We start from the raw sequence: 12,219 nt of genomic DNA on the forward strand, positions 1-12,219 counted from the left end.
AGTTTGGTTCAATTCCATCATTGATGGAGTTCAGAATGCTCTTTGATTGTAGGTGAACTACAAATCTCAGCAACCACAACTCCCAAATCACAAAATCATAATTTTTGGAGTGATGGTTGGTTACTCTTTGTGTTGTGAGACGTTTTGTTGCCAAATCGGGTGTGATTTCGTTCATTGGTTCTTTTGTTTTTAAGGTACTCATTATGCACAGAGCATTTATATATATAGATAGATAGTGGTTTCTCTATATAGAGAGAATCACATATGTTACTCCATTTGAACCCAAGGCATCGGATTATAGCTCCTGAATCAACAGCACTGCTAACGTTGCAAGGAGAAAGCAACTGCAGCAAATAGAATGAGAAAATAATAATCTTCTATGTATATAATAAAAGTCAGTGTTTGTATGCGGAGGAAGGACGGGAGGTGTATGTGGCAGCGTTCTGATTGGCTGCCACTGTGGTACTATTTGCATATGGTCTCTGATTGGCCAGCCTCAACATTCCAAGGTAGCAGAGGGAAACGGAAAGGTGCCTGTGGCTGTCAGGAATGGTTGGAGCTGAAGTCCAAAACACCTTGTGGCCCCCAACAATGACAGAACAAGACCAAACCTGGCATATGGACCCCCCCCCTGCGCCCCCCACAAGACCCACGCAAAATCCTGGTGCAGTTTGAGCAAGGATGGACCATGGATGATGGGACTTGCAGTACTTGAACTCACTTCCTTAGAGCATTGTGGCCCACACCAAGGACGGATGAGGACCAAACTTGGCACACAGAGGCCCAATGGTCCACTTTACAACCTGTTGTGGTTTAGGGCAGGATGGGCCATGAATGATGGGATTTGCAGTACCTTCACCCAATTCACTTCCCACAGAACATTGTAGCTCCTTCAAACCACAGACCAAGTCCAAACTTGGCACACAGAGTACTCATAACCCACTCTACATCCTGATGCAGTTCTAAGGGGATGGACCATGGATGATGGGACTTGCAGTACCTTCATCAATTACTGAAACCATTCCGACCCTCATCCAACGACTGATCAAGACCAAATTGGCACAAAGAGCCCCTATGATCCACTCTATATCCTGCTGCAGTTTGGAGGAGGGTGGACCATGGATGATGGGACTTCAAGTATCTTCACTCAATTACCGAAACCACTGCGACCCTCATCCAATGACTGATCAAGACCAAATTGGCACAAAGAGCCCCCATGAGCCTGCTGCAGTTTGGAGGAGGGTGGACCATGGATGATGGGACTTGCAGTACCTTCACTCAATTACTGAAATGACTGCGACCCTCATCCAATGACTGATCAAGACCAAATTGGCACAAAGAGCCCCCATGAGCCTGCTGCAGTTTGGAGGAGGGTGGACCATGGATGATGGGACTTGCAGTACCTTCACTCAATTACTGAAATGACTGCGACCCTCATCCAATGACTGATCAAGACCAAACTTGATACACAGAGTACTCATGACCCACTCTATATGCTGATGCAGTTCTAAGGGGATGGACCGTGGATGATGGGACTTGCAGTACCTTTACTCACTGACTGAAACCACTGCGACCCTCATCCAATGACTGATCAAGACCAAATTGGCACAAAGAGCCCCCATGACTGACTTTATATCCTGCTGCAATTTGGAGGAGGGTGGACCATGGATGATGGGACTTCAAGTATCTTCACTCAATTACTGAAACCACTGCGACCCTCATCCAATGACTGATCAAGACCAAATTGGCACAAAGAGCCCCCATGACCGACTCTATATCCTGCTGCAGTTTGGAGGAGGGTGGACCATGGATGATGGGACTTCAAGTACCTTCACTTACTTCCTGAAAACAATGCAACTGTCATCCAATGACCAATAAAGACCAAACTTGGCATACAGAACCTCCATTACCCACTTTCTCTAATAACCCGGGCAACGCCGAGTCCCCAAGCTAGTAAATAATAAAAATGAGAAAACAAATCTTTAAAAAGGTACAGTACTAGAGCAAAGAGTTCGTTTTATTGCATTTATCAACTAGCAAAGAAATGGTGGGCAATTCCATTACGAGCTCATTATTTCCTTGTGTTTATAATAGCGGAAGCATTATCAAGGGTAATATTCATCTGACACAGCAGAAATCGAGAGCAGGAAAACATTAGTGCAGAGTCTCCCCAAAAGACTTTAAACTGAAACCTGAAAGGGAAAAAAAAAATACTTGTAGCCCCCATAGTCTGTTCCTCAAAGCACATCAAACCAACATCCTAATGAAAGGAGGCAACATAAATGTTTGATATACTATCTCAGTCATCCTCTCAACAAACCCAGGTAGACCAAACATCCTAACCTCATATGGTCTCTTCTTCTCTATGCAAATCTAGCACAATTAAAGGCACAAGAAATCCAACACTTTGCAGATGTCCACAAGAAACCCACAAGAGTCTTTTATGGCCCAACACATCATGGCATGCACCCTCTACGTTCATCAGATGGGACCAAACTTCTAAAAGACCCCAAATCCATTATACTACATTGGAAAGAGCATTACCATAACCTCCTTAGCCACAGTTCCAATGTCGCTTCTGGTCGCTTCTGCTGGCTTCAGGAAAGGCAAAAGCTGCACATCGCAAGTGCTGAACCTGACTCAGCACATAGAAGATGGCTTTGAAAGGCAGCAGATCACAGGAGCTGTCGTCATAGACCTGTCAGTGGCTTATGATACTATGAACCACCACCTCCTCCTGAGAAAAAAATGTATAATATCACAAAGGACGACCACCTCACCCGCCTCATAGGAAACCTGCTACAAAACAGGAGCTTTTTTGTTGAGTTCCAGGGCCAGAGAAGCAGATGGCGGAAACAGAAGAACGGCCTGCCTCAGGAGCACATCCATGTTCAACATCTACACAAATGACCAGCCACAGCCAGAAGGGACAGAGAGCTTCATTTATGCTGATGGTCGTGCCATCACCGCTCAAGCAGGGAGCTTTGAGATGGTAGAACAGAAGCTCTCCAAAGCTCTAGGTGCTCTTACTACCTATTACAGGGAAAACCAGCTGATCCCTAATCCATCCAAAACACAGACATGTGCTTAAGAAAAGACAAGCATCCCAAGTTCTGAGGATTATTACCTGAGAAAGAAGGAATCCCACTGGAGCATTGCAGCGCACCCAAATACCTGGGAGTCACTCTGGACCGTGCTCTGACCTACAAGAAGCACTGCCTGAACACCAAGCAAAAAGTGGGTGCTAGAAACAATATCATACGAAAGCTGACTGGCACAACCTGGGGATCACAACCAGACACAGTGAAGACATCTGCCCTTGTGCTATGCTACTCTGCTACTGAGTACGCATGCCCAGTGTGGAACTAAAAGAGTGGATGTGGCTCTTATTGAGACATGCCTCATTCTCACGGGGTGTCTGCGTCCTACACCACTGGAGAAATTACACTGCTTAGCCGGTATTTCACCACCTGACATTCGCTGGGAAGTAACAGCCAATAGTGAAAGGACCAAGGCAGTGACATCTCCAGCTCATCCCCTGTTTGGGTATCAGCCAGCACATCAATGACTTAAATCAAGAAATAGTTTAGTAAGATCTACAGAGATACTCGCTGGAACACCTCAGCAAGCGAGAGTCCAAAAGTGGCAGCTCAAATCCAGAACCTCAAGCAATGGCTGATACCAAATGAGAGACTCCCCCCTGGGCACACAGAAGACTGGGTGATTGGAAGGCTCTGAACAGACTGTGCTCTGGCACCATGAGATGCAGAGCCAACTTCAAGAAATGGGGCCACAAAGTGGAATCCTCGACATGCGAGTGTGAAGAAGAGCAAACCACTGACCACCTGCTGCAATGCAACCTGAGCCCTGCCACATGCACAAGGGAGGACCTTCTTATAGTAACACCAGAGGCACTCCAAGTGGCCAGATACTGGTCAAAGGACATTTAATCAACTACCAAGTTTGCAAGTTTGCAAGTTTGCAAGTTTGCAAGTTTGTGTTTTGTTTGTTTGTTAAAAAATGCAATATGACTGTTTGGTTTGCTCCTGACATGACAAATAAATAGTTCCAATGTGGCCTAAGAGATTCTCTCAGAAATCCTGCAAAAATACACTAGGAATGAGCTTGCAGTACTCCCTACCTTGGAGGAAGCCAGTAAAGCCATCAACCAAATAAAAAATAACAAAGCCAGCGGACCTGATGGGATCCTGCTGATATCTTTAAAGAAGGAAGGACCTGATCCGACACAGCAACTCCACAATATTATTGAAAAAGTGTAGGTGACCAAGAGGATCCCAGCAGACTTCAAGGATGCGATTATCACGACCCTTTTCAAAAAGGGAGAAAGAACCAACTGTGGAAACTATCAAGATATCTCCCTTATGGGAAAATCCCCATAAGAACTCTCGCACACCTTGGCTTCTTCCTTTTTCAGAAGACATCCTCTCTGAATCCCAGAATGGCTTCCGCCCTTCCGGAGGAACACTGGATATGATCTCCGATATGAAAAATGCAAGGAACAAAACCAACCTCTGTACATGGCATTCATTGACCTTGCAAAGGCCTTCAACACAATGAATCATAATGCTTTCTTGAAAGCCAATGGGATTTTGGCCTGCATCAAGAGGAGCCTAGTGCCTGGATCCAGGGAAGTCATGCTCCCCATGCTCTATTCCGCTTTGGTTAGACCACACCTGGAATATTGTGTCCAATTCTGGGCACCACCATTCAAGAGAGATATTGACTCTAAGCTGGAATGTGTCCAGAGAAAGAGGGAGACTCAAATGATCAAGGGTCTGGAGAACAAGCCCTATGAGGAGCGGCTTAAGGAGCTGGGCATGTTTAGCCTGAAGAAGAGAAGGCTGAGAGGAGACATGATAGCCATATATGTGAGAGGAAGCCACAGGGAGGAGGGAACAAGCTTGTTTTCTGCTTCCCTGGAGACTAGGACGCAATGGAACAATGGCTTCAAACTACAAGAGAGGAGATTCCACCTGAAGATGAGGAAGAACTTCCTGATGGTGAGAGCCGTTCAGCAGTGGAACTCTCTGCCCCAGAGGGAGTGTGGTGGAGGCTCCTTCTTTGGAAGCTTTTAAGCAGAGGCTGGATGGCCATCTGTCAGGGGTGCTTTGAATGCAATATTCCTGCTTCTTGGCAGAATGGGATTGGACTGGATTATGGCCCATGAGGTCTCTTCCAACTCTAGGATTCTAGGATTCTAGGATTCTATGAGAGTGTGCATGAGAAAGACTGTATCTGTGTGTATGAGAGAGTGTGTATGAGAGTGTATGAGACAATGTGTATGTGTGTATGAGAAAGAGAAATACTGTGTCTGTGTGAAAGTGTGTATGTATGATTGTATGAGAAACACTCTGTATCTGTGTGTGAGAGTGTGTGTGTATGAGAGTGTATGCATTTGTGCATGAGAAAGTGTGCATATAATAGTATATGAGAAGCACTGTGTATCTGTGTGAGAGTGTGTATGGTGTATAAGAAAGTGTGTATATGAGTGTATGAGAAGAATGAGTGTGTGTATGTGTATAAGAAAGTGTGTGTATGTGTGTATGAGAAAGAGAAAGACTGTATCTATGTGAGAATGTGTGTGTATGAAAAACACTGTGTATCTGTGTGCGAGAGAGTGTGTATATGAGAGTGTATGTATGTGTGCATGAAAAAGTGTGTGTATAAGAGTGCATGAGAAACACCGTGTATCTGTGTGGGAGTGTGTATGAGTGTATGAGAAAGTGTGTATGTGAGTGTATGAGAAGAATGAATGTGTGTATGTGTATAAGAAAGTGTGCGTATGTGTGTATGAGAAAGAGAAAGACTGTGTATCTATGTGAGAATGTGTGTGTATGAGTGTATGAGAAACACTGTGTATCTCTCTGTGTGAGAGTGTGTGTATATGAGTGTATGAGAGTCTGTGTATGAAAGTGTATGAGAAACACTCTGTGTGTGAGTGTATGAGAGTGTATGAGACAGTGTGTATGTGTGTATGAGAAAGAGAAAGACTATCTGTGTGAGAGTGTGTATGTATGAGTGTATGAGAAACACTCTGTATCTGTGTGAGAGAGTGTGCATGAGAGTGTATGTATGTGTGCATGAGAAAGTGTGTTATAAGAGTGTATGGGAAACACTGTGTTTCTGTGTGGGAGTGTGTGTGAGTGTATGAGAAAGTGTGTATATGAGTGTATGAGAAGAATGAGTGTGTGTATGTGTGTATGAGAAAGAGAAAGACTGTATCTATGTGAGAATGTATGTGTATGAGTTAATGAGAAACACTATCTGTGTGTGAGAGAGTGTGTGTATGAGAGTGTATGCATGTGTGCATGAGAAAGTGTGCGTATAAGAGTATATGAGAAGCACTGTGTATCTATGTGAGAGTGTGTATGGGTGTATAAGAAAGTGTGTATATGAGTGTATGAGAAGAATGAGTGTGTATGAGAAAGACTGTATCTATGTAAGAACATATGTGTATGAGTGTATGAGAAACACTGTGTATCTCTCTGTGTGAGAGTGTGTGTATATGAGTGTATGAGAGTCCGTGCATGAAAGTGTATGAGAAACACTCTATCTGGGTTGTTGTAGGTTTTTTCGGGCTATATGGCCATGGTCTAGAGGCATTCTCTCCTGACGTTTCGCCTGCATCTATGGCAAGCATCCTCAGAGGTAGTGAGGTAGTATGGCAAGCATCTGAGGATGCTTGCCATAGATGCAGGCGAAATGTCAGGAGAGAATGCCTCTAGACCAGTGGTTCTCAACCTGGGAGTCGGGACCCCAAGAGGGGTCATGAGGGGGTCTCAGAGGGGTTGCCAAAGACCATCAGAAAGCACAGTATTTTCTGTTGGTCATGGGGATTCTGGTGGGAAATCTGGCCCAATTCTATCATTGGTGAGGTTCAGAATATTCTTTGATTGTAGGTGAACTATACATCCCAAGAACTCAACTCCCGAATGTCAAGGTCTATTTTCCCCAAACTCTACTAGTGTTCACATTTGGGCATATTGAGTATTTGTGCCAATTTGGTCCAGATCCATCATTGTTTGAATCCACAGTTCTCTCTGGATGTAGGCGAACTACAACTCCCGAATTCAAGGTCAATGCCCACCAAACCCTTCCAGTATTTTCTCTTGTTCATGGGAGTTACATGTGCCAAGTTTGGTTCAATTCAATCATTGATGGAGTCCACAATGCTCTTTGATTGTAGGTGAACTATAAATCCCAGCAACTACAACTCTCAAATGACAAAATCAATCCCCCCCAACCCCACCAGTATTCAAATTTGGGCGCATCAGGTATGTGTGCCAAATTTGGTCCAGTGGATGAAATTAAACCTGCATATCAGATATTCATATGACGATAAATAACAGTTGCAAAATTACAGTTATGAAGTAGCAATGGAAATATTTTTATGGTTGGGGGTCACCACGACATGAGGAACTGTATTAAGGGGTCGCAGCATTAGGAAGGTTGAGAACCAGTGCTCTAGACCATGGTCATATAGCCCGAAAAAACCTACAACAACCCAGTGATTCCGGCCATGAAAGCCTTCGACAATATAGTGAACACTCTATCTGTGTGTGAGAGTGTATGAGAATGAGTGTGGAGGTGTGAGAGAGAGTGTGTGTTTGTATGAGAGTGCACGAGAAACACTACATCTCTCTGTGAGAGAGTGTGTGCATGTATGAGAGTGTATGAGAGAAGGAGTGCGTGCGTATGAGAATGAGTGTGTATGAGAGACAGAGCGGGAGGGAGGAAGAAGATCATCAAGTTTGCAGATGACACCAAATTGGGAGGGAGAGCCAATACTCCAGAGGGTCTGGAGAACAAGCCCTATGAGGAGAGGCTTAAGGAGCTGGGCATGTTTAGCCTGAAGAAGAGAAGGCTTCAAACTGCAAGTAAGGAGATTCCATCTGAACATGAGGAAGAACTTCCTGACTGTGAGAGCCGTTCAGCAGTGGAACTCTCTGCCCCGGAGTGTGGTGGAGGCTCCTTCTTTGGAAGCTTTTAAACAGAGGCTGGATGGCCATCTGTCGGGGGTGCTTTGAATGCAATATTCCTGCTTCTTGGCGGAATGGGGATGGACTGGATGATGGCCTATCAGGTCTCTTCCAACTCTTTGATTCTAGAAGTGTGTGCATAGGAGTGTATGAGAGAATAAATGTGTGTATGAGTGTATGAGAAAGTGTGTGTATGGGAAATAAAATGATGGTGTACCTGTGTGTGTATAAGAGTGTGTATGAGTGTAAGAGAAGAATGAGTGTGCGTATGTGCATAAGAAAGTGTGTGTATGTGTGCATAAGAAAGAGAAAGACTGTATCTATGTGAGAATGTGTGTGTATGGGTGTATGAGAAAAACCGAGTATCTGTGTGTGAGAGAGTGTGTATATGAGTGTATGAGAGAATCAATGTGTGTATGAGTGTATGAAAAAGTATGTGTATGAGAAAGAAAATGATGGTGTGCCTGTGTGTGTATAAGAGTGTGTATGAGTGTATAAGAAACACTGTATCTGTGTGTGAGAGTGTATGAGAAAGTGTGTGTACGAGTGTATGAGAGAATGAGTGTGTGTATGTGAGGATCAGAAAGAGAAAGACTTATCTGTGTGTGAGAGAGTGTGTGTATATGAGTGTTTGAGAGAATAAATGTGTGTATGAGTGTATGAGAAACTGTGTGTATGAGAAAGAGAATGATTGTGTACCTGTGTGTGTATAAGAGTGTGTATGAGTGTATGAGAACGTGTGTATATGAGTGTATGAGGGAATTAGTGTGTGTGTGTGTGTATAAGCAAGTGTGTGTATGTGTGTATAATAAATAGAAAGACTGTATCTATGTGAGAACGTGTGTGTATGAGTGTATGAGAAACACTGTGTATCTCTTTGTGTGAGAGTGTGTGTATATGAGTGTATGAGAGTCTGTGTATGAAAGTGTATGAGAAACACTATCTGTGTGTGTGAGAGTGTGTGTGAGAGAGTGTATGTATGTGTGCATGGGAAAGTGTGTGTATAAGAGTGTATGAGAAACACTGTGTATCTATGTGAGAGTGTGTATGGGTGTATAAGAAAGTGTGTATATGAGTGTATGAGAAGAATGAGTGTGTGTATGTGTATAAGAAAGTTTGCATATGAGAAAGAGAAAGACTGTATCTATGTGAGAAGGTGTGTGTATGAGTGTATGAGAAACACTGTGTATCTTTCTGTGTGAGAAAGTGTGTATATGAGTGTATGAGAGAATAAATGTGTGTATGAGTATAAGAGAAGAATGAGTGTGTGTATGTGTGTATAAGAAAGAGAAAGACTGTATCTATGTGAGAATGTGTGTGTATGAGTGTATGAGAAACACTGTGTATCTCTCTGTGTGAGAGTGCGTGTATTTGAGTGTATAAGAGTCTGTGTATGAAAGTGTATGAGAAACACTCTGTGTGTGCATGTATGAGAGTGTATGAGAATGAGTGTGGATGTGTGTGTGAGAGAGTGTGTGTTTGTATGAGAGTGCATGAGAAACACTGCATCTCTCTGTGAGAGTGTGTGTGCATGTATGAGAGTGTATGAGAGAAGGAGTGCGTGCGTATGAGAACGAGTGTGTATGAGAGACAGAGAGGGAGGGGAAGAGAAGGGAGCCTGTCCTGCTTCTCTGTGACTCAGCCCCTCCCTCCCTTTGGGAAGCCAGGCCATCTCCAAGCTGCGCCTGCGCAACCCTCCTCCAGCCTTCCTCCTTGTAGGCCTGCTCACTCTCTCTTCCTAGCCTTGGAGGTCCAGAGTGCCCTCTTCCGGCTCGTCCGGCCATTGCATCCCACCAAAACCTTGGCAAGAGAGAGGGGGGGGGGGGGGAGGGAGGTAGCCAAGCTCCAGCCTCTCCTCCTCTCTGGCTGCGTGTCTCTCTCTCTCTCTTTCCCTCCCTCCCTCCCTCTTTGCTTGCCTGCCTTCCTTGTGTGTCAGCCAATCCCTGAGCCGTGACGCGGGGCGGAGGGCTCTCCGGCCCTATTTAACACCCCCTCCCAGCCCCTGCCAAGCAATCCCCCGCAGGAGGGGAGAAAGAGAGAGAAAGGAGAGAGAGAGAAAGACTGCAAGGAGGGCTGGAGGGGGGCACTCCGCCTGCACCTGCCCTCTCCTCCTCCTCCTCCTCCTCCTCCTGAGCCTTGCTCTTGCTGCAAAGAATCAGCAACAGAAGCTGCTGCTCCTGCTGCAGAGAAATCCCATGCTCTTCCTTCCTCTGGACGCGAAAGAGAGCCGCCTGCTTTCCTGCGGCAGCCCAGATGTGCCTGGACTCTGCTCTCTGAAACACCCTGGTTGGTTGGACCTCCCTCTCCAAAAGAAGCCTCTCCAAAAGCCACCCAAGAAGAAGGCATTCCTCCAAGAGAGACATCGAGAGAGAGAGAGCTCCAAGCTGGGATCTTCTCCATCTTCCTTGGATGGCGAGGTGGTCTTCACCTGATGGGCCCAAGAAGAAGGCATTCCTCCAAGAGAGACATTGAGAGGGAGAGCTCCAAGCTAGGATCTTCTCCATCTTCCTTGGTTGGTGAGGTGTTCCTCACCTGATGGGCCCAAGAAGAAGGCATCCCACCAAGAGAGACATTGAGAGGGAGAGCTCCAAGCTGGGATCTTCTCCATCTTCCTTGGACGGCGAGGTGGTCCTCACCTGATGGGCCCAAGAAGAAGGCATTCCACCAAGAGAGAGACTGAGAGACATTGAGAGGGAGAACTCCAAGCTGGGATCTCCTCCATCTTCCTAGGACGGCGTGGTGGTCTTCACCTGATGGGCCCCCTTCTTTGTTTTGACATTGGCCCAAGAGCTCTTCCTTCCCACCTTTGGAGACCTTCCTCCCCTGCCGTGCTTTGATTGTGCTCCCTTTCTTTCCTCTCCTTCCTCCTTTGAAGACATGCCAGGAGGACCTTCCCGCTCTCCTTCCTTCCACCCGGAGACCTTTTCCGTGCCGATTTCCGCAACGAACGCTTGGACTGGGTCGCAAGGCATCCTCGGCCGGGAAGCCTGAAACCAATCGCTATTTCCTTTGTCTCCTCCATCATTCTCTTTTTGGGGGGTGACACAAAGAGACACCACCGCCTTGGGAACCTTTCTCACCATCATCACAACAACAACAATAGGAACGCATAGCCCAGATTGCCTCGACTCATCTCTCAAATCATTGCGAGCTTTCCACTCCATCTCCAAATCACCTCATTTGATCTCAAATATTATTGCTATTATCAGTCTCTAATATTGTTGTGGTTATCAACCACGTCTGGATTCTTCTCACCGATTGAGATTTTTATTGTCATCCTTGCGTTGTCGAGCTTCTGGAACACTTAGTCCTCTGCTACGTCCGGACAATGGCCTTGGCTGGCTGCTGTTTTCGTCGCTAATATTATCATCATGTTATTACTCCCTCTGATTGTATTTTGCATTGAAATTGCTCCGAATGGGTCTGGCTGATCGCAAAGATTGTTGTCAGAATTGAGACCCATCCGATCGGCCCCGATCAGAGATTATTTTTAGGATTGAGACAGATTATTTTTAGGATTGTTGCGATTCAAAACCATCCAGGATGGCCCCGATTGATCTCAAATACTATTGTCAAGACTGAGACCGATCCAACTGGCCCTGGTTGAGCTCAAATATTATTTCTAGTATTGTTCTCGTCCCAACGCTTCCGGGTGGTGCTGGTTGATCTCTTCATATTCGTCTCATTTAGGACTGACAAACGGATGGCCTTGGCTGCTCTCAAAGAGTATTGTCAAGACTGAAAGTGCTCCTGATGGCAATGGCCAGGCTCTAAAAATTTGTCCGGATGGCCATGACCGAGCTTGAAGATTATTGAGAATATTCTGCGAAGAATATTATTGTGAATATTCTTCAAAATTTATTGTGACTGTTCTTTGAAGATTATTATTGTGAATATTCTTTGAAGATTATTATTGTGAATATTCTCCGAAGATTTTTATTGTGAATATTCTTTGAGGATTATTATTGTGAATATTATTTGAAGATTATTATTGTGAATATTCTTTGAAGATTATTATTGTGAATATTCTCCGAAGATTTTTATTGTGAATATTCTTTGAAGATTATTATTGTGAATATTCTTTGAAGATTATTATTGTGAATATTCTGCAAATATTATTATTGTGAATATTTTCCAAAGATTATTATTGTGAATATTCTCCGAAGATTTTTTATTGTGAATATTCTGCAAATAGTATTATTGCGAATATTCTGCAAAG

This window comes from Anolis sagrei, chromosome X (assembly GCF_037176765.1).
Source record: "Anolis sagrei isolate rAnoSag1 chromosome X, rAnoSag1.mat, whole genome shotgun sequence".
Taxonomy (NCBI): domain Eukaryota; kingdom Metazoa; phylum Chordata; class Lepidosauria; order Squamata; family Dactyloidae; genus Anolis; species Anolis sagrei.